At 38.5% G+C, this 25,300-nt stretch overlaps 1 long non-coding RNA gene across 1 annotated transcript in view; it reads left to right on the top strand.

Moving 5' to 3' along the window:
• Positions 1-3,008: 3,008 nt before the first annotated feature.
• Positions 3,009-25,300, top strand: part of LOC121010585 (uncharacterized) — a 266,333-nt gene continuing 244,041 nt past the window's right edge. The window contains exon 1 of the long non-coding RNA XR_005781269.1: positions 3,009-3,111. This is a non-coding gene — a long non-coding RNA (uncharacterized LOC121010585). The remainder of the gene's footprint in view (positions 3,112-25,300) is intronic.

Raw genomic sequence — 25,300 nt, forward strand, 5'->3', positions numbered from 1 at the left:
TTTCAGGAGTATGTTTCTTTTTTTTTTTCAATATATGAAGTTTATTGTCAAATTGGTTTCCATACAACACCCAGTGCTCATTCCAAAAGGTGCCCTCCTCAATACCCATCACCCACCCTCCCTTCCCTCCCACCCCCATCAACCCTCAGTTTGTTCTCAGTTTTTAAGAGTTTCTTATGCTTTGGGAATGCAAATTGGTGCAGACACTCTGGAAAACAGTGTGGAGGTTCCTCAAAAAATTAAAAATAGACCTACCCTATGACCCAGCAATAGCACTGCTAGGAATTTACCCAAGGGATACAGGAGTACTGATGCATAGGGGCACTTGTACCCCAATGTTTATAGTGGCACTCTCAACAATAGCCAAATTATGGAAAGAGCCTAAATGTCCATCAACTGATGAGTGGATAAAAAAAATTGTGGTTTATATACACAATGGAGTACTACGTGGCAATGAGAAAGAATGAAATATGGCCCTTTGTAGCAACATGGATGGAACTGGAAAGTGTTATGCTAAGTGAAATAAGTCATACAGAGAAAGACAGATACCATATGGTTTCACTCTTATGTGGATCCTGAGAAACTTAACAGAAACCCATGGGGGAGGGGAAGGAAAAAAAAAAAGAGGTTAGAGTGGAAGAGAGCCAAAAATTATTTTTCAATTCACTGGATTGGTGCAATTGTCCATTCACTTGGAAGAAGATAAACTTTGTCAATATTTCACATGATCAAAAAAATTACTAAAAGTAGACCAAAACAGAAACTATAAATTCTGTAGTAGGGAAAGCTTTTCCATCCATGACATAAACCTCAAAAACCATAAGGGGTGAGATGGACAGAGTTGGGCACATTAGCATTAAAAACATTGAATGGTTAAAGACCGTTTAACAAAGTTAGAAGGGAAAATGGGTAGAAACATTTAGAAGGTAATTGAACAGGAAAAAGTGTAATACTTTCACTATATAGAAAAAGTGCAACAAAATATATTACAAAAAAACCCTCAACAGCCTAGACCAAAAGTAGACAATAGTTAAAGAGTAACAGTTCACGTTTGAATTGGAGTGACTAAAAAACATCTGGGTGCCTGAGTGGCTCAGTCATGATCTCAAGGTTCCTGGGATGGAGCCCCATGTTGGGCTCTGTGCTCACAGCATGGAGCCTGCTTGGGATTCTCTCTCTCCCACTCTTCTACCCCTCCCCCACTTGTGCACTCTCACTCTCTCTCAAGATAAATAAATAACCATTAAAAATTTAAAAAATCTTATAAAAATAAACACTATAAAATGCAAATCAAAATGACAGTTTTTTTCCTATCAAAAATGCATAAATCCGCTTAAGCATTATTGACATCAGTTTTGGGGGATTAATGCAATGGAACGCTACTCATATGGAAATGACATATATGTTTATATGCTGACTTGTAAAGATAGTTTATAATAAAGGCTTTATAACAAAGCATGTTGTAAAATTCCATTCTTTTGGTAGAAAACTAAACAGAATTAGCCGTGTCCATATGTTTGTGTGTTTATTCTCATCTTTCTAAGTTTCTAGCTATGACATTAAACACAAAATGTGTTGATATATAAATACATAGATGTATGGGTAGAATAAGGTATTGATATTTCTAAATACCAATACTAAATACTAAATACACTGGAGAAAGGAAAGAGGAAATTTTTTTTCTTACTTTTATATACATTTAAAACATTATGAAAGAATAATTGGATTATAAGTGATTTCTTTTTTAACTTGTTAATGTAATCCTCTTGTATAATCGGAAGTAATTAACATTAATACAGTGATTTCAAATTTCTTTTTAAAAAATGTTTATTTATTTTGAGAGACAGAGAGTGAGCAAGCACAAGCAGGGGAGGGGCAGAGAGAGAGAGGGAGGGAGAGAGAGAATCCCAGGCAGATTCTGCACTGTTAGCGTGGAGCCCCCCCCCACCCCTCACCCCCTGAACTTGGGGCTGGATCTCACAAACCACAAGATCATGACCTGAGCTGAAATCAAGAGTCTGATGCTTAGCTGAATGAGGCATTCAGGTGACCCTCAAATGTCTTTTGTAAATTGTGAAATATAGACTTCTGGAATTTTAGCTGTATTATATATTGTATATTGCTTGGGCTTATAAAAAATACTATTTTTAAATGTTTATTTTTGAAAGAGAGAGAGAAGAGAGAGACAGAGCACGAGTGGGGGGAGAGGCAGAGAGAGAGGGAGACACAGATTCTGAAGCAGTTTCTAGGCTCCGAGCTGTCAGCACAGAGCCCAAACCAGGGCTTGAACCCACCAACTGCGAGATCATGACCGGAGCTGAAGTTGGACACTTAACCAACTGAGCCACTCAGGCACCCCTAAAAATATCTCCAAAAATTATCATACTCTTTATTTACAGTGGGGAAAAAATAGCAAACTGGAACATAAATACTAATGCCTTAAACATAGCATACATCTGTAAAACAATAAGGGTATATACCCTATCAAACATGAGAAAACGCACCCAAATGAATGTTAAAGCATGGAAATACAAACTTCAGCCTACCAAGCATGCATGAACTCAGCTCGCATCCGTTTGTGTATGTATAATTTTACATTGGTCACTGATAAGAACTGGGATAATTGCACATGTGTAGAAAAAGGTCTTGAAGGATAAATGCAAACTAAGAATAGTGCTTCTTTGTGGAGAGGAAAGGTGACTGGTATTAAGGTAGAGCTAAAGGAACTTAATTACCTTATTTGTAGTTGCATTTAATGAAGAGAATGTATTCATATATTAATTTGTATAATTCAAATTGCGGAATAAATAATACATTTGAAAGGTTTTTGAGGGTGATAGATCTCTCTTTCAGCCATGGGCAATTCCTGGGAAGGACTAAGTACTGACACCTGTCAGTAGGCCGTCCTCACAAAAGCAGGGAATTAGCTTTAAAGCCTTGCATGGGGGGATCTGAACGGGAGAACGCGGTGTTTGTTACAGTTTGTCCGCTTCTTCTCTGTGCAGCTACTCCAGCATTCTGGTGGGCCTCTTTTCCTGGTGGAGATGTCTAAGAGAGAGGTCAGTGGTACAAACTATAATCCTCACAACTGAAGACTCAGGCCTGTGAGTGGTAAGTAATGTCTTCCTCTATTGACATTCTAGATTGCCCTCACTCTCAGAACTTTGCTGTCCTAAGTGGTTTACTCGGTGGAGTGATCTAGACCCTCTACACTGAAGGCTCTGGGTTCTTGTCACATCCTTCTCGGGCTTTTGAGCTTTAACATTTAACTTAAAAAATGAACAGAGGAATACCAAGAGATACTCAAATGGTTCACTTTGGTGCCCAAAAATGGCTCCCCGCCCTCCTCAGGTAACAGAAGCTGTACCTTCTTCTGATAAGAGCCAGTGGTTCCTGCCAGCATGATGATTCTTGCTCTTGCCCCCTAATCCCTTGGCACTGAGACCCCAACAGACGAGGGAGGTAGCTGTAACTTAAGGATCGGTGGGATTCTTGCTGTATCGTAATGCTCCCTTAAGAACCAATACTTGTAAACCTACAAAGCTCAGGACTGTGAATGCCCAGATATTGAGAGTTATAGGTTTATGTGCATTATTGTGTGTTTACATAAACATATGTATATGAATATGATTTTATATCTATGTAACTTTGCAAATAGATTACATATAAAAATTATATATACACGAATCTCTATAGCTCCCTGTATTTCCTAACTCTGTTTACTGAAAGACCATGAACTATGACACTCTATTAGTAATGTATACACCAAACACTTGGATTTGATTTCTAGAAATAATCTTCCACTAAAAGGAACCAAGGCTCCTTGGATTATAGAGCTGGAGCCGGTGAGCATATAACAGGGGTATTAAGATTAGCATATAATATATTGTTATGCATAAAATAATTAAATGGTTAAAGGCTGATTGAAACATGGCAAAAAAAAAAAAAAGCAAAACACAGATGTAAGTTTGAAGGAGCTCACCAACCGTATGACAGTTTAAATATCAAAATAGATAATGAGAGTATGAGATTGCTACTTAATGAATAAAAGAGAAATCCACCACTCCACACTTGTATAAGTAGATAAATAAGGAAGAAGGAAAAGGACTTCAGAGTAGATTATCAATGATAGATAAAGAAGAAATGATGAAATACACAATCATTGTTTAGCAACTAGCACCTGGGTAGTAGGCACAGGTGAGAACCATCAATTAAAGGCTTGCCTGTAGGGGTTTGATGAGGAACAGAATATCGATGTTATCAAAATACCTCTCCATGAGATAGTAATCAAAATACCTCCCCATACAATAGTAACCAAAACAAGGGGAGGAAGCTTTACTACAGTGCATGATGCTGAGAACAGCACTGCCATCCAACTCTGGGACCTCAACTTCCGTGATAGTATTTCTTTATCCTTTCTGGCCCAGCCATCTTGTGCAAAAGTGGGTTTCCATTGAAGAAACTGGCAGAAACCAGGTGATAATTTGAATATCACCAGTGGTGGGACATTACCCGAGTGTGCCTCTTGATGCGATGCTCAGTCTTGTCATGAGGAAATGTCAGACACCAAGGGCTATCCTATAGCATGAAAGCCTTGAAGCCCCTCAAGCGCTGGCGAAATGAGGAGAAACTAATCAGATTGCAGGAATCTGATGAGACATGTCGGCTAAATGCAGTATTGTTGGGTAGGTTGCTGGAACTTAATGGTTAAAGAGGTATTATTAGGTTATGTTAAATTTTGGGATCTATGTGTTGGGTCAATGTTGTTAGCTCTGTTATTTAACTGAATAAAAAGGGTGTGTGGTCATAACATATGGAGGTTTCTTTATTTTTGGAGAAAACACTACAGTATTTAGAGGTGATAGGGCATCCCATCCAATAGAAAAAAAAAAGTCCATATATACAGAGAGAGAATGGGAAGGTAATGAGGCAAATGCAGTGAACCATTAACAATTGGGGATTTAGGTAAAGAGGGTATGGGGGTTGCTTTTACTATTCTTGCAATTTATTATGTATGTTGACCATTATTTCAAAATTTAAAACATAAAATTTCAAAAAAAAATTTTTGCCTAAGATTTACTATTATATCAGAAGAATCCTTTTCCCCGAGTAGCTTTTTTTCTAATATTGTACATTGTACGTAAAGACTATAGTATGTGCATAATCTTTGGTAAAGAGTTAAACCTAAAGAAATTTAAAAAATCTGTTAGTGCTATGAATTAAATATTTCAGGAAATGGTTCTTTCATTAAATTGATGTGGTAGGTGGTGCTAATGGCCATTTTCTAACACTGAATACAAAGAGACCAAAAGGCTAAAGGAAGCTGGCATGAAAGCAAAAGCAAACCAAACATTCTAATATACTCTTGATTTTCTCTGGAAGCCACATGTTTTCAATCTAGATTCAAGTTTTTATTTTACTGACTTATAGTTGATGTGCAGTATTATATTAGTTTCAGGTATACAGCATAATTCAATATTTTTAGGCATTACAAAATTAGGAGTCTAGTTGCCATCTGTCACCCTACAAAGTTATTACAATATTATTGACTATATTCCCTGTGTTGTACATTGCATCTCCACGATGTACTTATTTTTTTAATTTTTTAAATGTTTATTTATTTTTTTTTTTTTTGAGAGTGAGAGAGACAGAGCACAAGTGGGATAGGAACAGAGAGAGAGAGGGAGACACAGAATCCGAAACAGGCTCCAGGCTCCGAGCTGTCAGCACAGAGCCTGAAGCGGGGCTCAAACTCACGGACTGTGAGATCATGATCTGAGCCGAAGTTGGTTGCCTAACCAACTGAGCCACCCAGATGACCCTACAACGTACTTATTTTTTAAGTACTTATTTTTTAAGAAGTTTGCACCTCTTAATCTCCTTCGCCTCTTACTCCCTTCCCTCCACTTCCCTCCCTGCTGGGGACCACCAGGTTGTTCTATCTATGAATCTTTCTCTGTTTTGATGGTTTCATTTTTGAGATCCTGCGTATGAGTGAAATGGCATAGTACTTGTCTTTCTCTGATTTATTTCACTCAGCATAGATTAAAAGTACTAAACTCTTTTTTTCTTTTTACTGCTTTCCTGTATGTTTACTTTGTACAAAAACTCTTTTCATTTTTTCCCCAGTGTTCTTTATAGCTTTTTCTGGGAGAGAGCTCTGTAACTTTAGTATGTATTTATAGTTGTGAAATAGCTCTTCTCTCCTTAATCCTTTTGTTTACTCCCATAAATGAGTCATTGACGTTTCCCAACAGTTACTGGGAAACAGAGGCCTGCTTCTTGTTAATGTCACAAGTAGTCTTTTCCTGGAAGTGAACATGTGAGCAAACCTAAGTCCAAAAGGAATTTAATAAGTATCTCTTTCAGACCAACAGTAAGTAATGTTTTCTTAGAGAATATCATGTATTCTTGGTTTTTTATTTTTAAATGTGCTTGTATAAATCCCACTGAAGAAAACTCAGACCCTCTGGCTATCTCTACGTTAATACAGTATTTTAAAATATAGCTTCAGTTAAAGGGAAATGTGGAGTTTTTCACTTAGTACTTCCCAAACCAGATTTCATTCACTGTTAGTTCAGGTATTTAGTTCTAGTTCCTATTTCAAAGCCCAAATGATCATACTTACAGTATACTGACTTCTGTGGGAATGTATGTCTTTTGGCAATTCGCTTGCTAATTAGACTACAATTTTTTTTTTTTTTTTTTTTTTTTTTTTACTGGATCCTACTAGCTTCTTTATCAAAGGCACTCTGAATCCTAATACTTGGCTTCCCTAGCCCTTCCTTTTCCCTATCTTGAATCTTTTATCTTGCTCTCCTGCTGGGTGAGTGGTATTAACTATATGAAATTACCTACTTAGATCTCATTAGTTTTAATCTCTCCCAAACTGTCTGTGGCAGGGCAAGGGGAGAGGTGGGGAGTAAGAAAGCTGGGAAGAAAAGGACTCTCCTTCCCTTCCCAGCATGATCCGGAAAACCAATGCTCTTCCTGTTCCTTCTGTGCTGTTGTATCTATCTTTGTAGCATGTCATTTAAAAAAGGTCATGGTGAGATCTCAGATAGGAAAAATGAAAAAAGACACTAATTTTTCTGGGAAGGAAACACACACACACACACACACACACACACACACACACACGTAAAAGTGGTCTTTTTTTTTTTTTTTTAAACCTCATTACTTTGTGTGATGTTCTGCAGGTAAGCCAATATTCTTTTCCTCGGAGGCTGTCTTTGTTCATGTGCAGCTTGAGAAGACTCTTGCTCAGGAGTTTGACCTCAACTTTGTAGTTTCACTGACCCTACATTGTTTCATTTGCAAGTATAAAACACCTTCTTTGTAAGTTTTCTGGAATGCATGCATATTTTCTTGATAGTTGTTTTTCTTAAAATGTTTCTTGTCTTCAAACAGTTTTGATATTGCCCCCCCTCACCGTGAGTAGATATGCAATTCTGACCCTCAGGGTGTATCAAGGAGGGAGCGTCAATGCAGAGAGTTAGTGATGAGAGTGGCTATAGAGCCCTCACTGTGGAATGTGCCAGACTCATTTTCCCTAAGTTTTCTAGGTACCTTAGAGGACAGGCTTTGTCATCCTTTTCATGGACTTGGAAATGAGGTCCTTAGAGGTTAAGTAACATAGTAAGGCTGCCATTGTTCTCTCAGCTTGGAATGTCCTCACTTCTCAAGCATGACCCTTGTTTGTTCAGTGTTGAGGCTCCCATTCAAGGTCCCACTTTCCTGGCTCCATCAAAATAATTCCACTTGCTTCCTGAGCTCCAGAGACTCATGGTGACATTATTTCCTTCATAGCGTTTATCACCTCTGACTTTTTTTAAATTTTTTAAAATGTTTTTATTTATTTTTGAGACAGAGAGAGACAGAGCGTGAGCAGGGGAGGGGCAAAGAGAGAGAGAGACATAGAATCTGAAGCAGGCTCCAGGTTCTGAGCTGTCAGCACAGAGCCTGATGAGGGGCTTGAACCCGCGAACCTCGAGATCATGACCTGAGCCGAAGTCGGACGCTCAACCAACTGAGCTACCCAGGCGCCCCAATCACCTGTGACTTTTTTGAGCTTCAATACAGAATAAAATTTGCTTGTCCTCTTGACTGTTGTATTCCCAGCTTGTAACATGGTGCGTCAGATGGCTGTTTTGGGTTGAATGAATGAACACACTCAGGTTGCATTCATCGTAGGCCCTAGTTTACAAGGCAGCCATGAGCCCTCTGCAGGAGTGTCAGGGCAACTACTTCAACAGACTTCCCCTAGTTGTTGTGCCGAAGATTTATTTTTTCTGCATAAACCCTGAAGAACCAGATTCTGACACACCTTGAATACTGTGGACAATGTCTCCAACCCATTGATGAATCTCAGATGGGTCTGTTCTTGGCCTGCAGGTAGATTCTTAGCAAAATCCTGCTTCCTATTCATGTTACTGCTTAAGCACAATGTTCAGTCTCTTGTGATGTTAATATTGTATAATTCTTCTGTTGGTACTGTTGCCAGTAAGCATGTGCATAATGTCAAAGGAATACTGTTATGGATGATTATGGTCAAAAGGTAAAATCTTTGGCCACAAAAGGAAAGTTTCTCTTGGGGACATAAACTGATCCAATACAGGAGGAACTGACATTTTCATTCCTGTGACACTGAAAACAACTGAAACAAACAACATAGATGCTTTCCACCCTTTTCAACCACTTAGCGTAATTTGCACTTATGTGAAGGGAGTTGGATAAGACATGAAGTTCCCGTTTATAGTTTATCTAATCCTTTTTTTTTCTTTTTATCCATGATTTATAAATACCTAGGATCCCTTTTCACTCACAACACTTGGAGCTCATGATGGCATATTTGCTCAATCTTGATTATCTTGTCTCCATGTGTTTGTTGTGTGTTCGCCTTTATTTTAGGGTTGGGCAGTGAGTAAACAGAGCAAAACTTGTTTGCTAATACTCTTTATTTTATACCCTGTAACTTTCATATTTCTTTCTCACATTGTAAATGTCTTTGGCATGATTGCTTCACCTATGGCTCTTCTTTATTGTGAAGTCTGTAAATACATAAACCTCTCTTATTCTGGAGAAACTATCTTTTTATTATCTCTGGCTTAACTTCCCAAATGCTGTTTTATTATCTACATTGTTCAATGAAATAAAATCTAAGTCTTGGGGGATCTGACAGAGACATCGTATGCATTGAGTTGAATTGCACCTGAAAATGGATGAATTTCCTGATGAAGTGGAATATGCACTCAGTAGTAGATAGGATAATATGCTATTAGGAATAACCTCAGGGCACCTGGGTGACACAGTCAATTGAGTGTCTGACTGTTGATTTCAGCTCAGGTCATGATCTTATGGTTCATGGGTTTGAGCCCTCCGTGTTGACAGTGCAGAGCCTGCTTGGGATTCTCTCTCTCCCACTCTCTCTGCCCCTCCCCTCCTCATTCTCTCTTTCTCAAAATAATTACATTAAAAAAAACAAACAAAAAAAAGAAACAGCATGACCTCAGGATAAATTTCAAACAAAAAAGAATGCTGAAGAATTGTAAAAATGATTGCCTTTCTACTTAAAAAATTCTTCCTTGTGGGGCACCTGGGTGGCTCAATCGTTTGGGCGTCCGACTTTGGCTCAGGTCGTGATCTCACAGTTAATGGGTTCAAGCCCCGCATGGGGCTCTGTGCTGACAGTTCAGTGCATGGAGCCTGCTTTGGATTCTGTGTCTCCTTCTCTCTCTGCCCCTCCCCCACTTGTGCTCTGTCTCTCAAAAATAAATAAATGTAAAAAGAAAAATTTTTTAAATTCTCCCTTGCTCTTGTATTCTTCCTATAGTTACATTTTTGGTTTCTACAGCAGTTAGCAAGCTGTTTATTTCATCTTTATATCAGAACAAATTGTTTTTCATCTGTCTCCGTCTCTACCAGAAATTTCTTCCCAGAATATCATGAGCTGTGGAGGAAACACATCTTGCTTATAGTCCTGCTTGAATAATTGCTCTTATTTCCTTTTGATCTTGATAAACCAATAAAAATTTATTCCAAATGAAATTTCCTATCCTAATGTATCAGGAATCTTTTATTTTTTTTATTTTTATTTTTTTCAACGTTTATTTATTTTTGCGACAGAGAGAGACAGAGCATGAACGGGGGAGGGGCAGAGAGAGAGGGAGACACAGAATCGGAAACAGGCTCCAGGCTCCGAGCCATCAGCCCAGAGCCTGACGCGGGGCTCCAATTCACGGACCGCGAGATCGCGACCTGGCTGAAGTCGGATGCTTAACCGACTGCGCCACCCAGGCGCCCCAGGAATCTTTTATAAAGGCTAAGTAAAAGCTACTTTTCTCCCTTATGTATTTTAGTGATTCTTGATAAAATGATTCTCCATTTCTCCTATTTATGAGTGGTTAGCAAATCCATCCCATCGGTTACTCAGCATATCATTTCTGTTAAATTGCTTTCAGATATTATAGTTTTGCTTTGCCACAAAAGGTTACACTTTAGCCTTCTAGACAGCAGTAGTGAATACTAGAGCCCTGTTTGTATTATTACCCTGATTGATAAATTAAAAAGTTAAAAATAGCACAATTTTCTTTGAGCTAAAGCACTGTGTTGACATCTGCCACTCTGATGAAATGAATTGCTTTAGGAAAATATGCTCTGTATGTTTTAAAAATAGCGTAAAAATTAGCTCTCAGTTCTTAAAATTTTTAATTGTTGTTTGCTATATTTTTTATTATAGGAATTGTATAAGACGTTTACAAGATTTTTCTTAGATTTTTAAAAAGGTAGTCTCTGTTCTTGTAAGTTGCAGAATTTGTGTTTTATTCCATGAATTTGTGTTGGAGTCTTACAAAAAATTTTTCCCTCAATTACATTTGAAAATTACATCCTTTTCCTTTTCAAATAAAAGTTAAGCAGGGCCGCCTGGGTGGCTCAGTCAGTTAAGCATCCGACTCTTGATTTCGGCTCAGGTCATCATCCACTGTATGTGGAATCAAGGCCCGCATTGGGCTCCATGCTGACAGAGTGGAGCCCGCTTGGGATTCTGTGTCTCTCCCTCCCCTGCTTATGTTCTCTTTCTCTCAAAATAAATAAAATTACAAAGAAATTTTCAAAAGCAATGGCCTGATTTTCAAAAGAATACACTAGATATAAATGAAAGTAAATTATCCGGAAGAGAAACCACAACTGAAAATCAGGGCTACATACTATAGCACATATATTTCTATCAGGAACATTATCTGTTATAGACCCTGTTTTGTGTACTTTCTTTCTTAAAATTAAAAATCTTAACACATTTGGTGGCTGAATGGATAAAAAGTGACTTATTCATACAATGGGAATAAAAAAGAAATGCTAATGACATATTCAGCAAAACGGATGATTTTTAAAATCCTTATGCTGGGGCGCCTGGGTGGCGCAGTCGGTTAAGCGTCCGACTTCAGCCAGGTCACGATCTCGCGGTCCGTGAGTTCGAGCCCCGCGTCAGGCTCTGGGCTGATAGCTCAGAGCCTGGAGCCTGTTTCCGATTCTGTGTCTCCCTCTCTCTCTGCCCCTCCCCTGTTCATGCTCTGTCTCTCTCTGTCCCAAAAATAAATAAACGTTGAAAAAAAAAATTAAAATCCTTATGCTTAGTGAAGAAACTAGATACAACATATGACATTTTATGATTCTATTTATATGCCATTCTAGTGAAGGCTTAGCTACAAAGATAGAAATAAGGTCAGTGGTCACCATGGGCCAGGGTCAGGAGAAAGAATTTGTAGACGGGCACGTGGGGTTTTTTTGGAGTGATGGAAATGCTTTATTATTTAATATATATGCGTTTATCAAAGCTCTTAAAACTATACCCTAAGTATTAACTTCACTGCATATTATATCTCATTGAAGCTTTCCTAAAGCTTACAAGTTTGCTTATAGGTGAATTTACTCAACTGTTATGGATATTTGAGAAGACACACTTTCTTAATCAGCTGTCTCATCAAATAAAATAAACTTTCTCTATAATTGAAAGACGTCCAGCATTTTGAACAAAACCAACTTTCTTTTAAATATGCAAAGTTAGCTTTCAGAGAACTAGAGGAACAACTTGGATGTGCCGAGGAAAGCATGCGTGTTTAAGTTAGCTAAGTCTTCATTTTCCAGAGCAAAAATAAGTAGGCACTTTCCATAAGTCTAGAAAGAGGATTTTGATGTTATTCAGATGTTCAGAAGTCATCATTAGAAGAGCCCAAGTGTGAAGTGGTTTCACATGGTAACTTCACAGTCCAGACTTCGACACAGAGGATCGAGCAAAGGTTGTTGCTTTTTATTCATAAATCCCTGTGTGTTCCTAGATTGTTGAACTAGGTGGCCTCATTGGCATCGTTTAATCAGCTCTGCTGGATATCTTCTGTCTCTTCACTTCTATTTCCCACTGTTCCTCATGGCTCTCTTCTTATTAGGTTGATCTGTGTGGTTTGTGTCAACAGACTCTCACACCCTCAAGCCAATGGAGTTGTTGAAAGCAGGGAAGAGAGTGAGATCTGAGACATCATGTGGTGTTTGCTCTGTAAGCTGCATCAGAACACCTGTCACATCACTAATTGCCACTCCTCCTATCCAGGTGGTTTTCTCTACTGAAAATCTCTTTCTTTCTCTGTTAAGATAACTTCTTCCTCTCCTCTTTTCACTGGGCTTGGGGATTTTTTTAAAGGGTGTTTGTTTTGAGAGAGAGGAAGAGAGACAGAGAGCATGAACAGGGGAGGGGCAGAGGGGGAGAGAATCCAAAGCAGGCTCCACACTTATAGCGCAGAACCCAATGTAGGGCTCAAGCTCTACAGATGATGAGATCATGACCTGAGCCAAAATTGAGAGTGGGACGCTTAACCAAATGTATCACCCAGGCACAGGTTTATTTCATTTTAACCCTATTTCCCCTCTCTCAATTTCCTGCTCTCTCTAGGCAATCATCCCAATGCACTTCATTTATCTTCATTACAGATGTAGAAACTGAGGCTCAGAGAGATCTCACAGCAAGTCATTACCAGAACTGGAATTCATACTTAATTCTCTTGGACTCCAAAAGCCATATGATGGACCCTCCCATAGTTGATTTTATCAGTTTTCCTATCATAAAGATGGAAGAAAATTTATACACATTTACTCATTGCATTTCTAAACACTGAACAAGAGATACTTTGCAAAAATTTTATGTAGGCAAAATTGACATAACATTATATTCGTTTCAGGTGTAACAGCATAATGATTTGATATTTGTACACAATGGGAAATGACTGCCACAATAAATTTAGTTAAGATCCATAACCATACATAGTAACAGGTGTTTTTTTGTTGTTGTTATGGTGAGAACTTCCAAGATCCACTATCTTAGCTACTTTGAAATATGCCATACAGTATTCTTAACTATAGTTGCCGTGAGGCACTTAACATTACATCACCATGACTTACTCATTTAGCAAGAGCTACTTTGAAGGCAAAGTAAAAAATGCAAGTCTAACTGCCCTATGTTATCCTCTGATTTGGAAAAGATATACAGCCAGAAAGACTTAAATGAGTTGAGTGGGTGTGGGATGAAGTATCATGAATTATTTTTTTTATGTGGACAAAAATAAATGAACTAATAGGTTCTTTCTAGAAATGAAACTACATAATTTTCATGATTATAATGAAAACAAATTGTATTGCATAAACCGCTTATTAATGGTTGATTATAACCCTTTCCAAACATTTGCCTATGTAAAAGCTTACATGACTAAGCATACTCTTATGTTCCTAATATTTCTCCTCCCCCACCTCATAGTATTCTGCTTGTTGAAAAGGAAACAATGAAATTGAAGGGGTTAACATGCAGAATTGTTAGAAGACTTTTTTTTTTTAACTTTTTTTTTTTTTAATTTTTTCAACGTTTTTTATTTGTTTTTGGGACAGAGAGAGACAGAGTATGAACGGGCGAGGGGCAGAGAGAGAGGGAGACACAGAATTGGAAACAGGCTCCAGGCTCCGAGCCATCAGCCCAGAGCCCGACGCGGGGCTCGAACTCACGGACCGCGAGATCGTGATGTTAGAAGACTTTTTAAACACATACCAAATTAGATTTCTGAACATGATTTTTAGGGGAAACAGGATGTGCATGTTCTAATTGGCCTATTTTTCCCTTTCTTCCTTCCTTCTATCCTTCCTATCTTCTTTTTAAAGTTTGTTTATTTATTTATTTGTTTATTTAGAGAGTGTGTGAGCACAAGGGGAAGGGGCAGAGAGAAAGGGAGAAAGAGAGACTCTAGAGCAGGCTCTGCACCGTCAGTGTGGAACCCCATGCAGGGCTCTAATTCATAAACCCTGAGATCATGACCTGAACCCAAATCAGGAGTCAGATGCTTAACTCACTGATTCACCCAGGTATCCCTGGACTTTTTTTTTTTTTTTTTAACTCATCTGAGAGGACTGCCCAGATATCAATCATGGAAACCCAAGGTATTCACAAATTGTGTGAGTGTTCATGGCTAATGTGGAAGCCAACCATGGTGTCCACCTGGAGGGAACTTTAGCATTATGCTATATGAAACTGAAGTGTCAGAGCCTCTTGCTTGGAAGGGCCACATTCCAAGCCCTGTGCCTTAATTGTATTTATCATTTTATGTATTTTTCTTCCACTTGCATTCCAAAAATATATTTTATAGAATTACAGTACACGTAGAACCCAAAACCTGGATACCTGAGTTCATTTTCTGGAAGTAGTGATACATGGGTATAGATATAGACTGCGTATAAACTGTGTATAGACTCATTCTATCATGTTAGATTTTGATAAAAGTTTAACTTCAAAAAGAAGGTAGTCCAAATGTATTACCAAGAATGCTCATAAAACTACTTTCTTTAATAAAAATTTGAATTTATTTTTAAAGATAGAAAAACAAAGCTTCCCCTCTGTAGTCTTAGTATTGGTGAGACACTAAACATGAGAATTTAAATGTTAAAATAAGTGATCTATGTTAAGTCTGTGATTAAGCATTTAACTTCTGTGGACAGCAATTGCCAGTGTTCGTTATGGCCTGTCAAATTCTACTTGGCACCCATAATGTAACAACTATACTCCATTAAATGAGGGGTTCCCTCCTCCTTTTAAACCATACACATGGAATTCTACATGTATTGTTGTCACATTCCTGAGTTAGGTGTTTAGAATCTTTGTTATATTTATTAAATTCAGAAGTCACCATTTCTGAATATCCAGTCTCTCTAGTAATAGTGTTCAATAATGTATAACAGTATTTTTATTTAAAGAAATACATTATATAAATCTAAAGAAGGAAAAAAATTAAACTTGAGAAAATGACCAAATTTTTATTTTATATATACTATATATTATACATATATATGGCTTTTCTCTGACATTAGAGTGTGGAACCAGAGTCTTGGAATCTGATCAAAGTGTTAAGGAATTTCAGAGGTATCACACAGAAAGGAAGCATGAAGTCTCATAGATAGTGCCACCAGTAATACAGAGGGCTAATGAGGATTGCTGTGGATGGAATTTAAAAAAAAATAATGTCAAGCCTCAATTATGCCAGTAAAAAATTTATTTAAGTAAACTCGGTAAATGTTTTGCCCCTTTAACATCTGAGTGATTTAAGTAAATGGATAACTTTCCTCGGCATTTCTGTTTATCAGAGAAGCCACCATAAACCTTCCACTTATGACCTTAGACTGGAATTGATTACTTTCTGAAGTGAGTAATCCTGTAAGAAAAGAATACATGAGGCTCTAAGGACAAACAGTTCTCTCAAACCATGTGTATTTAACATCTGTGGTTTCTTCCCTCAATTTTATGTGCTCTTATTTAAGTAGCAGTGATTTCCCTCAGGTCTAGAGTAAGCCATTTACTTCAACACTTGGATCTCTCTGCAAGGAAGGTAGGTTGGGAGACACATTGAGAGTTTAGGGCTAGAGTCATGCCTTTGAATGCCCTGGGCAGTAAAAGAGCCCCAGACTACTGTAGGCACTAGGAGGACTATTTGTCAGGAGCACTTTAGGACACTGAGGCCATGTGGTTATAATAAGAAAGAATCTGGATAATAACGACTGATTGTCTTATTGATGCTGAGCACACTATGTATGTCCATATCTTTGTAGTTTGTTCATTGTCCTGTTTTAGGTCTTTCTAAACTCACTGTGTCCATGCTTGAGTCTAAACTTCAGATCCACTTCTCATTGAATTGCCTTCCAAATACTCAAGTCTACATTCAGGTTTTGAATGTAGATGGGTTTGAGAGCATGCTGTGGTCTCCCTTATATTTAGGTTTAAGTTTGTTGCAGATGCTAAACTAAGATGCTTCATTCACTCGTTATTAACTCATTCACTCATTCATTCTCTAAATATCTGTGTTGTGTATGTTGTGTTCCAGGCATTGTTCTGAATGCTGGAGAGAGATTTTAGTAGTTGATATCGACCACTGGAATTGATTTGCAAACAGCCAGTAAATGCCTCCTGAATGAATGAATGAGTGAATAAATAAGTAAATAAATGAGAAAGCACATGTACATAGAAATAGAACATACTGTAATAAGGGAACAAAGTTTTAATTAGGTATCTACAGCAAGTACACATTCCACATCCTATGTTATTACGAAAGTCTCTTAGAAGGAACTTCCAACTTTCCGTGGTATGAATATAAGATATTTTATGAAAAAACTGAGGCACAGAAAATAGTGCTTTATTTTATGAGCTCTGGAAATAGTTTCCTTTTACTAGAAGGAAATAGTATTTTCGTTCCGTGAAAATATTTGAAAAATTGCAAACCTTGCCTTCACAAACCATATTTTTGGGGCAGAGAAGATCAAGCCCTGCCCTTCACTTTTGTTCTAATAAATGTGAGCCTATGATATTGTGAATCTTTACATTTGTCTGAAGTACACCCTTGTAGAAGATCAGCGCAAGCTCTTTGGTTATAGGAATTATTTGTTGAATTCCTTTCTAAAAAATAAATTCGTCTGTAATGTGATGTCCCAAATCTCACCTGTATTTTCCAAACTACAGCCATTCTTTGTTAACACTGTTAGTAGCCACAATACTCAAGGAAGCCATGTTGGAGGACTAAATTTCACAACAGGTTTGCATTTCCTCATAACCATGAGTGGCTGTGTATAACGTCTGAATCCTGTGTCCTCAGTTCTGAAATGTGATCTTGAGGAAGGTTTTGCATTATCCTATTATGCTCCATTTCCAAATCTGTATAACAGGAAAAATGATGGCACCTATCAGTTAGTGGGTCATTTAATAGATATCCTATTATATTGGTCTCATGCAAACCAGTAACAGGGGATCTGAAAATGAGACCGGTGACCGAAAATTTTGAAGAAATTGAGAAAAAAACGAAACAGGCTCTGTTGTCTTGTCCAGTAGTACACATTAAAGGAGGAATTGAGGGGCACCTGGGTGTCTCAGTCAGTTAAGTATCTGACTGTGGCTGAGGTTATGATCTCACAGTTTGTGGGTTCTAGCCCTGTGTTGGACTCTGTACTGACAGCTTGGAGACTGGAGACTGCTTCACTTTCTGTGTCTCCCTTTCTCTGCCCCTCCCCAACTTGCACTCCATCTCTCTCTTTCTCAAAAATAAATAAAAAATATTTAAAAAAATGAAAGGAGGAATCTACTCCTGAAATCATTGTTTCACTATATGCTAACTAATTTGGATGTAAATTTTAAAAAATAAAAAATAAAAAATAAAATTAAAAAAAATGAAAGGAGGCATTGAAATGTGTTCAGCCTTAATAAATCTATAGGTGAATGACTTTGAAACTTGCATTTTAAAACTTAGCTTTTGGTTAGCATAATACCCTTCATTTCTACCCACGTTGCTACAAATGGCCAGATTTCATTTTTTCTCATTGCCAAGTAGTATTCCATTGTATATATAAACCACTTCTTCTTCTTCTTTTTTTAATATGAAATTTATTGTCAAGTTGGTTTCCATGCAACACCCAGTGCTCATCCCAACAGGTGCGCTCCTCAATGCCCATCACCCACTTTCCCCTCCTTCCCACCCCCATCAACCCTCAGTTTATTCTGTTTTTAAAAGTCTCTTATGGTTTGCCTCCTTCCCTCTCTAACTTTTTTTTCCTTCCCCTCCCCCATGGGTTTCTGTTAAGTTTCTCAGGATCCACATTACAGTGAAAACATGGTATCTGTCTTTCTCTCTATGACTTATTTCACTTAGCATCACACTCTCCAGTTCCATCCACGTTGCTACAAAAGGCCATAGTTTATTCTTTCTCTTTGCCAAGTAGTATTCCATTGTGTATGTAAACCACAATTTCTTTATCCATTCATCAGCTGATGGACATTTAGGCTTTTTCCATACTTTGGCTACTGTTGAGAGTGCTGCTATCAACATTGGGGTACAAGGGCCCCTATGCATCAGCACTCCTGTATCCCTTAGGTAAATTGCTAGCAGTGCTATTGCTGGGTCATATGGTAGTTCTATTTTTAATTTTTTGAGGAACCTCCACACTGTTTTTCAGAGCGGCTGCATGAGTTGGCATTCCCACCAATAGTGTTCCCGTAAGAGTGTTCCCGTTTCTCCACATCCTCTCCAGCATCTATAGTCTCCTGATTTGTTCATTTTAGCCACTCTGACCAGAGTGAGGTGGTATCTCAGTGTGGTTTTGATTTGTATTTCCCTGATGAGGAGTGACGTTGAGCATCGTTTCATGTGTCTCTTGCCTATCTGGATGTCTTCTTTAGAAAAGTGTCCATTCATGTCTTCTGCCCATTTCTTCACTGGATTATTTGTTTTTTGGGTGTGGAGTTTAAGTGAAATGAGTCAGGCAGAGAAAGACAGATACTATATGTTTCACTCATATGTGGATCCTGAGAAATTTAACAGAAGACCATGGGGGAGGGGAAGGAGGAAAATAAAGTTACAGAGAGGGAGGGAGGCAAACCATAAGAGTCTCTTTTTTTTTAAACATTTATTTATTATTGAGAGACAGAGAGACACAGAGAGTGAGCAGGGGAGCGGTAGAGAGAAGGGGAGACACAGAATCTAAAGCAGGCTACAGGCTCTGAGATGTCAGCACAGAGCCCAATGTGGGGCCTGAACTCACAAACTGTGAGATCATGACCTGAGCCGAAGTCAGACACTTAACCGACTGAGCCACCCAGGTGCCCCAAGAGACTCTTAAATACTGAGAACAAACTGAGACTTGATAGGGGTGGGGGAGAGGGGAAAGCGGGTTATGGGCATTGAGGAGGACACCTGTTGGGATGAGCACTGGGTGCTGTATGTAAACCAATTTGAAAATAAATTGTATTTAATATAAGAAATAAAAAAATAAATAAAAAGAATGTGTATAAAGAATAAAAAAAATAAAATAAAACTTAGCTTTTGGGTTAGCCCAATGCTAGCCACTGTTACCAAGAATCCTTAGCCAGGATAAGTCAATTTTTTTTCTCACCCAGAAATACAAGGCAGTTGTGACTTCTGTCAGGGACAGCTGTCTTCTCTGCTGTCTGTCACATAGGTGCTCATAATAATGAGAACTGTGATGAGGTCTTGAGGACATCATGGTAGTCTAATCCTAGTGAAACAAATGAGGTCAGATTTTGAGACATTTTGGTTCGCTAGGCCTGGAAATTGCATTTTAACACCATCTCATGGTCACATGATAATGCGAGGAAGGCTGAAAAATTAGTGTCTGATTGTGTCCTTGAAGAAGAGAATATATATACTTGTGAATAGCAAGCAATTTTTGCCACAGGTTACCCTACTGCTTCTGAAATACTAATCAGTGGCCTTTGCCTCATATTTAAAACAGACCCATCCTTTTCCCAGTGAGACAACCTACAGCCCCTTTCCATCACTGCCCCCCTTTCCCAGTCCTTCACAGGATATCTGGAAGATGTCTACTTCTCTCAGTCAGGACCAGTCCTCTGTTACTATATTTTAAATCCTGTGACCTAGAAAATAGCATACTTTAGTAAAGCAGGTGCATAGTAATCATAAGAAACCTCTACTTTGACAATGTGTGGATGGGAAACTCATGGCTTACTTTAGTGCAGAAAAATGCTGGAATCCTTCTGGAAAGGCAATCTTTAGACTTGTCTACACTGGCAGACGAGGAAGTGTCATGATTAGATATTGGTTCTGTTTTCTGGAAGAACTTCCTTGTGAGTTGATCTCCATGGACTTAGCTCCCATCCTCTGGAAGGATCTTCCTTCTATATTTACGTCTGCAGACACTTTTATTTTTTATTAAAAAAAAATCTTTATTTATTTTGAGACAGAGAGAGAAAGAGAGACAGAGAGAGAGAAGGAAGCACAAGTTAGGGAGGGACAGATACAGAGGGAGGTAGAGAATCCCAACCAGGCTCCCAGTGCTATCAGCACAGAGCCCGATGCGGGGCTCAGTCTCATGAACTGTGAGATCATGACCTAAGCCCAAATCAAGAGTCAGATGCTTAACCCACTGAGCCACCTGGGTACCCCTGTCTGCAGACACTTTTAAAATGGGCCCTGGAGGGGTGCCTGAGTGGCTCAGTGGGTTAAGCATTGGAACTCTGCTTAGGTCATGATCTGCATTGGGCTCTGTGCTGACAACGATGAGTATGCTTGGGATTCTTTGTTTCCCCATCTCTCTCCTCCTCCTCCACTCGAGCTTGTGTGCTCAAAATAAATACATAAACTTAAAAATTTTTTTTAGGGGTGCCTGGGTGGCACAGTCGGTTAAGCGTCCGACTTCAGCCAGGTCACGATCTCGCGGTCCGTGAGTTCGAGCCCCGCGTCGGGCTCTGGGCTGATGGCTCAGAGCCTGGAGCCTGTTTCCGATTCTGTGTCTCCCTCTCTCTCTGCCCCTCCCCCGTTCATGTTCTGTCTCTCTCTGTCCCAAAAATAAATAAACGTTGAAAAAAAAAATTAAAAAAAAAATTTTTTTTAAAGTAAAATGGGTCCTGGAGAATATTCTCTTAGGGAGCTGTGTAGTTTCCAAAGTCCATTTCTTAATCTTATGCAATTGGGAGCCCAAGGATTGTTTTACATTCAGTCTCTTTTTTTTAATTTTAATTTTATTTTTTGGGCTAAACTCATAGTTCTTGACTGTAGAATTACCTCAAAAAAGTTTTGGGGGGTTCTAATTTAGTGGTTTACGTATATTCCAAGTGCTAGTAACCACAGACAATGTCTTTTTCCTTTTTCCTTTAGGTTTACTTCTCTAGCTTGCTTTATTTCTCTGCTTCTTTACTTCCATGCCTATTTCTTTCAACATAGTAGTAGTTGCCATCTGAACAAGAGGTTTTGGTAAGAAGGCAGCATCCTTAATTTTTTGCTGCAGGGCTCAGTTCCTTGTCTAATGGAGAAAGCTTACTGTGACTTTGTGCTCAAAGCCTTTTTTTTTTTTTCTAGTTTTGACCCTTATTAGGGGGTTTGAAGAAATTGGCTTCTCCAACACTGCCACACTGACAGTGGGAAATAGATGTGAAGAGACAGAAGATACCCAGCACAGCTGATTAAACGTTGCTAATTTGGGTGTCACCATTTTGGCATGCTTTGTGTTTTTATTTATTCATTTTGAGAGAGCAAACAAGCAAGTGTGTGAGTAGGGGAGGGGCAGAGAGAGAGAGAGAGAGAGAGAGAGTGAGGGAGAAAATCTCAAGCAGGCTCTGTGCTGACAGCCCTACTCAGGGCTCGATCTCACAAACCATGGGATCTTTACCTGAGCCGAAATCAAGGGTCAGATACTTAACCAATTGAGCCACCCACTTACGGCTTACTGTTTCTTACCCACTTACTGCTGCCATTTTCACCATAGTGGACTTCGGTAACACAACACTCCCCTCATTCCAGTCTGTCCTAAGTAGGAAAGAGCATGGAGATACCCTAGAGAGATTTTCAGACCAAGGCTGGAAGAAGCACACTTCACTTTGGTTCACATTTCCTATTCATGCACACAGCCAGAACTAACTGTATGGAGGCTGGACAATGTAATCTAGCTATGTGCCTAAAAGAAGAGAAAGTTGATTTGGGTTAGGGCATCATGGACTCTGTCACATATTCTTGTGGATTTATTATGTACCTGTATTCACTTCCTGTCATATTATTATACCAAACCTGCAGTTTTTACTGAGGTCTCCGTCTGAAGGGGAAACTTCCCAAAACATGACACCACAGTCTAGGTATACAGAAAAAAAAGAATGAAAGATGTAATATCATGGTAGATTCTCACTCCAAGAATTGAGGGAACTTGGGGCACCTGAATGGCTCAGTTAGTGAGGCATCTGACTTCGGCTCAGGTCATGATCTCGAGGTTCGTGGGTTCAAGCCCCTCATCGGGCTCTATGCTGACAGCTCAGATCCTGGAGCCTGCTTTGGATTCTGTGTCTCCTTCTCTCTCTGCCCCACCCCTGCTCATGCTCTGTCTCTCTCTCCCTCTTTCCCTCAAAAATAAAATGTAAAAAATTTTTTGTCTGTCTTTACCTCTGAATCTCCAGCACTAGTTGAGGACTGGGGAATTAGTAGGTGCTCAACATTAAATTGATGAACCGGTGAGTAAAATCATGATGCATGAATCAGAATCTGAGTTGCTTAAAAAGGGCCATGGGATGTCAAATTTTCCCCTGCAAAATTGTTAATTATGTGAGTCTTTAAAAATTTATGACCAATATATGGACATTTTTCCAAATAATAAGGTCATTGTTGCAATTATGTAGTAATGGTTAAGCATGAATTAATTTAAAGTACTCAGAGGATACCTATCAAGAAGATCTAGTAACATTGTTACTTGATTTTTATATTTTCACTTTGCTTATTACTGAGCCAATATAGAACTATTTGAAAAGTGTTGGAAGACTTGGGTAATATAACCATGGTAATGATTTTTAAAGCAAGATAGAAAATATGACCAAAGATGAAAGTGCATTAACACATTCTATGTTTAAGATTATCATGAGGTGAAAGTCCAAGTATGGGTACGATATTAGAAATAGGAATTATGGCAAATTAAATTGTGTTTTCCATTAGCAATTGTTTATCAGGTCACATATGTCTAAAGTTTGATGTTCTTTTTCTCAGTGAGTACAAAGGGAGTATATCTCTATTAATAATTTTGAAAATAACTTGAAATTGTTCTGGCTATGAAAATTATTCCAGAAAACCAAATTTAAAAACCGAGAAATGTGGGGCACCTGAGTGGCTTAGTTGGTTAAGCCACCAACTCTTGCTTTCAGCTTGGGTCATGATCTCACAGTTGTGGGATTGAGTTTTGCATCGGGCTCCATGATGACTGCATGGAGCCTGCGTGGGGTTCTGTCTGTCTGTCTGTCTCTCTCTGTTTCTCTCTCTCTCTCTCCGTCTCCCTCTGCCCCTCCCCAACTTGTGTGTGCACATGCCTATGTGAACACTATTTCTCTCTCTCTCAAAAAAAAATAAGTAAAATAATAAAAAACAACAGTTAAATGAGATAAGTTTGCTGGGAGAGAACTAATAAAGTTAGTGGTTTAAAGGCAAGTTAAAAAATTGTTTTTGTATTTTCTATTATTTTGAAGGTAGGTTCTATTGAAAACATCACTAAAAAGATGAAGAGCATAAAGGGATTGCCAAAGGTTGAATCTTAATATTTATGGATTAACATTTTCAGAAATATTTCTCTTATCATTAACACTTGGCAGTTTTAAATTAGCAAAGTATTTCTAACAAGATAATATTTCTAACAAGGGCATCATCAGCCACATGCCAGGCATTATGCTTAGTATTAGGGTTAATCAGTGAGCAAGACCAATGAGGAGCTGATCTCTTGGTGCTAAAATTATAATGGAATTTTCCTCTATTTGATGAATTGAACTGCTCACCACGTGGAAGGACAGCAATCAGAAACTCCAAACCCTCCTCACTTTGACTTTCCTAAATGTTAGATATAACTTTGTGCATCTGGACATGTGTTCCTAATGTAGCTGGATACATTTCTTTCACTTTCAAATTATATAAGGTACAGTAGAATTATTTTTCCTCACTTTATAAATGATCTTTGTAAAAGTGTGAGTCATTGGTACAGTAGCCATTAAAACCTGAAGGAAAAAAGCAAGAACATAGAGGTAGTATATGATGCGACAACCTGTGAATGGCTTAGTAAGTTAGGATTTAATATGCACATCAGTTTTTAAAATTAAAAACACATATGTGAGAGAGCAAGCAGGGGAGAGGGGCAGAGGGGGAGAGAGAGAGAGAGAGAGAGACAGGGAGAGAGAGAGAGAGAGAGAGAGAGAGAGAGAGAGAGAGAGAATGAATTTCAAGCAGGCTCTACACTCAGTTGGAGCCTGATGTGGGGCTCGATCTCACAACCCTGGGATCATGACCTGAGCCAAAATCAAGAGTTGGACGCTCAACCAACTGAGCCACCCAGGTGCCACACTGTGCATGTCAGTTTTTACACATAGCAAAATTATTTTTTGCCAAAGAAAAGGATCACAAATATTGTACTCTACAGAATTCACTAAGTAGAATGGGATGACCTTAATAAGAGAAAAAGGAATCAGTGACAGATAAGTTGTATTGTACCATGCTGTAGAGAAGTGGAGAAAATTTTTTTTGGAAATCATCAGTGAATGACAGGCCTGGGAAAAAATGGAGACAGCATGTCTCATAGACATAACTATGGAGATAAAGTAGATGATCGAATAACTCTTCTTTTTCTCCAATTTCATTGTTTTTCTATTAGAGTGGAACACGAGTTATAGAAATCCAAGCCCCCACTGTGCTCTGTTTGAAGAACGAGGCATACTGCTGTTGATAAATACTATATCTCTGTCAGAAAGAGTAGAAATCTTGACATCACCCCATGGGTTTCATTTTAAAATGAATATAAATGGATTTAAGTACTTTTTATTGTTCTGTTTGTGTTGGAAGTGTGAGCCATAGGTCTTCCTATATTGCACTGTAAATAAACAGTATGTCACTAGCATTAGACTCACTGTGATGGATGGTGTACCTTTCTCAACCCTCAATTGTCTCATTATCCAAGTTCTATTGGGTCATTAAACAAACATTAGATACTTGCTCTCCCTGGAATAAAATTGCTCGCTTGGGACTCAGCTCCAGAATTATTCAGTAACTAAAACCCTTTGCAAAATGGTGTGTGTGTGTGTGTGTGTGTGTGTGTGTGTGTGTGTGTGTGCATATATAATGTAGATAGATAACTACCTAGCATTAATTTCAGACTGTATATGTAGTATGCTTTGGTTTTAGGGCATGGCTAAGCATATAAAATTCCTTCCTTCCTTCCTTCCTTCCTTCCTTCCTTCCTTCCTTCCTTC

The sequence above is a fragment of the Herpailurus yagouaroundi genome, unplaced genomic scaffold (assembly GCF_014898765.1).
Source record: "Herpailurus yagouaroundi ecotype Mexico unplaced genomic scaffold, PumYag 192, whole genome shotgun sequence".
In the NCBI taxonomy this organism is placed as follows: Eukaryota; Metazoa; Chordata; class Mammalia; order Carnivora; family Felidae; genus Herpailurus; species Herpailurus yagouaroundi.